Raw genomic sequence first — 4174 nt, forward strand, 5'->3', positions numbered from 1 at the left:
CATTGGCTTCTGCCAGTGCTTTCTGTGACCTGCAGTGTGACTCCCTATACCTAATTATTTTCACAACTGAGAGCCAGGAACCCACTTCTAGGGACCTCAGGCTCTTTGTCCCCAGATAGGAGCAATAATAGAAGATACCTCTGGGAATGGAGGTGGGGATTTCTCAAGGCTAACTGAGGTAGTAGGCGCAGAGTCTGTGTGAGACACACATGCCCCGGCATCTCAATCTGGGGAAGAAGACAGTCCCGTCTCCAGAACTCAGCATCTTGCTTAGTCCTCAGTCCCCTAAGAGCTTCCGAGAAAAGAAGCCAGAGAATTGGAAAAGAAGGGCTGTGAGATGTCTTTTTGTTCAGGTCCCCACCAACCCAAAGGCAATGTCTCTGAGCCCTCTGCTCTCAGAGAGCCAGCCCAGTGGGCCTGATCTGGAGCAGAGACCCCGATCAGAGGAGTGGGCTCTTTAAAAAGAGGAAAAACTAAGAAGGAGCTCCTACTGTGGGCCCAGCACACTTGTCTTTTCAGTAAGACTACGGACAGGAATTGCTTCTGCCTTATAGGTAAGCCATGGGCTCATTTCAGGCCACACAGGTAGAACAGGGCATGTTTGCCTCCCCTCCAATCCCTCTATGTCTGGGAAACTGCCTGAGGGTACATGTTCAGGGTTTTGTAATGGGCTGAATGAGGGGAGCTAAGTGGAGTTTCTGAGCTCAAGTTCCATTCTATGGGGCCTAAGGTCAGTACACAGCTACCCAAGCTTGGGTGGGAGACAGCCTACTGTGTTGGACCTGCAAGGAGTTAACTTTGTGAGGGGCCTGAGTGAATCAGACACTCCGCAGGCTACAATGGAAATTCCCTGTGCATGGTGTGTGGTCACCCAGAAAAGGGAAACGGTGCTTTTCAGAGCAGAGGACAAAGGGGGCTGGAGCCTGGGAGCAGACGCCCGTCCGGGTGGGGCTGGCAAGGGTATTGAGAACCCGGAGGCCTAGCCTCTGGTTCTCTTCAGGCTTTGGAAAGAGGAGGCAGGTGAGGAGCTGCCAGGCCAGGCCCGGTGTGTCTGACACACACGCTATGAGGGCCTTGGTAGGTTGGTAAGGAATTCAGCAAAGTCAAAAGCAAGGAAAGGCACCCAGACCATGGGAACCACTGAAGCCAAGGCCTGTGGCTCAGCATGGAGAACCCATCCTCCTTCCTCTCTCCTGTCATGCTCATGCCATCCCAAGTAGCCCCTCTCTGGTACCTCCTTTCCCCAGCCCAAGCAATCCTCACTGCTCCGCTGTTCCTCCACAGCCTTCTCTTGAAGCTTTTGGGATTGTGTTGTTCATCTGCCCATTGGATTATAGGTTTCTGGGGTCAAAAGATAAGTCTCAGCTGTAGAGACACTGGGAACCCAACAAAGGGCTGGCATGGTATACTAACTAAATGTTTGTGAGGAGTCAGAGAAGACAGGTAGGGCTCAGTCAGCTATCTGTGGGCCAATCAAGTTCAGACTAGCACCTTCCCTCAGCCAGGACATGGCAAGAAAGGAGGATGAGGTGAGCGAAGAAGGCCGAGGGTACCAGCATGAGTAGTATACAGCCAGGGAAGGTGACAAGCTCATCTCTAAGGCCTGCTTTCTCCTCAGGACATCTCTCTCTGTCCTTGTCATATCTGGGAAATGTCTATCTTGCCAGGAGGGAGACTGGGGAGTAGAGAGGGGCAGGCAAAGGAGAGGCCATGTCATTGAGATGCTTTTGCGCAGTGTGCCCTTGGATGCATGGCTTCCTCCCAGGGCCTCTGTTTCCACTTTATGACAAATGAGGAGATTGTTTTGTTTCCAAGACAAATAGATGACTGTGAGCTTTAAGCTGCTGTATCAATGTGGGGAGGCTGTCTATCCTCAGTAGAGGTTTTCCCCGTTGTTTTTTAAGCAAAGTCTCATGTAGTCCAGGGTAGCCTTGAATGTGGTACTTATCAGAGGACAACCTTGGGCTTCTGTGTGCCACCGCAGCTGTTCATACAGTGCTGGGAACCAAACTCTAGCTTTTTGCTAGATAAGCACACTACTACTGAGCTATGTTCTCGGCCTCCAAGTTATGGGTCTATGCTGTCAATCATTTGTCTATTTTGAAGGACCAACCTACTACTAGTCCCTAGGCAGTGCTGGTCCTGCTATCTCAACTCAAGTCTGGACCGTGCAAACACCTGCGACCCTCACAAGCCTGATCTCACAAGGGGATGAAATCCAATTTGAATAGAGAGATGTCCAGGGCTTCTTGCCAGGGCCCCTGGGGACTCCAGTACCACCCAAGCCGGCTAGATCTCTTGACCCTTACTTGTCCATTGTGAAGGTTAAGAGCGGGCAGAGAAGCCACCCTTGGGTGGAGGCCAGAAGCACTGTGGCGGCCATTGAGGTTGAAGCTTTTCCAGGCGTGAAAGGGAACCGAGAACTGTGGGAATGTGTTCGTGCAGCCCAGGGTGAGCTGAGGCTGGTGGGAAGGAACAGCTCCAGGAGCTCTGGTTGTTGGGGTCCTGGGATGAAAAGAAGGTGACCCCCCGAGAACGTTCTGTGGGAGTTAGAGGTCAACGTGAGGTGCTTGCAGGGACTCTCGAGCTGACCAGGCGGTGGAAGGTTGGGGAGCTATGCGGGGAAGGAAAGAGGAAGCCATGGGGAGAGGGGGCTGGGCCAGTGGGGATGGAGTGGGAGTGGGGGCTGGGGACCTGGAGCCACTTTGGCCACAGCCACTTCACTTCTCCCGGTTTCGGTTTGTAAATAGCTGCCCGCTCTGACTCCGTGCGGGCAGGCGGAATGTGCCCTGTCCCTCTGTGACCTGTGTCCAGTGAAGCTTGGGTCTGAGGGGCTTGCAGATGCTTAGGCCTGAGATTCGAGGATCACAGTCAGCTTTCGGTCTGAGTGGGTGGGTTCTGATGAGCCCAGCACTGGGCAGTCCGACCTGTGGTCACTGAGGTAATGCAGCTGGACGGGAGGATCTGCAGAACTTGATGACCTGGCCAGATGGCGCTTATTTATAACTGGGCCTCCATGGCCAGGACAGCTGCTGTGTCGCCAACTCAGCCAACTCAGCACTCAGGCAGCCCCAGGGCACAGAACTGTAAAGGCCAGGCTGGTCCAGTGGCCCCTGAGCCCGAGTCTCAGGCTCAGGGGATTCTGAAGCTTCAACTGGGTCCCTCTGCTGTGGTAAATCTTAGGCTTAGAGAGGAGCTTCCTGTGGAATGCACATCTCAAAACATCCTAGACCAACAGGACAGCTAGCTAACTCAGTCCACAAATTGGTCAGTATCCAGGGGCTTGAGCCTCAGCCTCCTTCAGGGGCCAGATGCCCTCTGTAAGCGCTTCACGAAGCAAAGTCATTCCCTTCGGTTCTCGAAACACCAGCCCAGAAGCAAAACAAACAGCTTCGGGAAGAGGCGATGTCAAACCTCAAGGCCTTCCCCTAATGGCAACACCCCATCTCAGCCTAGCAAGCAGGCTGACAGCTAGGACCAGGAATGGGTCCCTCCCAAGGCTCCTGGGTCATACATCGTATGGGTTTCCATGTCCCTGGGAGAGGGGGAACCCTGCATCTGATCATTAGTCTTCTCAGGAAGGATGTTGGGGCTCTCAAACACCTTTGCATCATCTGCAGGGATAAAAGTGTCCTTCTGCAGTGTCCCTCTGCATCAACTACATACCCACTACTGTCCCTCTGTTCCTCCAACACGAGGACTTACTTGGTGCTGGTAGGTCCCACCTGCCTTACACTCTTCCAGTCTTACAGTTTCCCCTTCTGCTAAGGTCTGTGCCCAGCCTCACCTCTAGGGGCATGGGGGGCTCAACTTCAGTGCTGTCCTCAACTCTGTGTGAAGGCCAGTGTGAGTTAGGGATTGTACATCATGGCTGCCATGACACTACACAAAACCAGAAACCAAGGACTAGGAGAGGCTGACAGTGGCCTTTAGAGAGACAACCAAGCCCAGAACCATGTGCTGACCTCCTGGGCTCCCAGCTTGTCCAGAATCACGCATGCCTGACCTTTTCCCTTGGGTGAGCCAAGACTAGGACTCACTATAGGCAGGAGTCCTCCTGCCCACCCACTGTCCAGATCATAAGTCTAAGGGTGGTGGGCCCCCTCACTCCCTTCTGGGCAGGGTCAGAGTGCCCAGCCTGGAGCCGCCCTGGCTGCAGCTGCCCCTGTTTCCA

The sequence above is a fragment of the Mus caroli genome, unplaced genomic scaffold, assembly GCF_978045245.1.
Source record: "Mus caroli unplaced genomic scaffold, Mus_caroli_1 scaffold_2, whole genome shotgun sequence".
Taxonomy (NCBI): domain Eukaryota; kingdom Metazoa; phylum Chordata; class Mammalia; order Rodentia; family Muridae; genus Mus; species Mus caroli.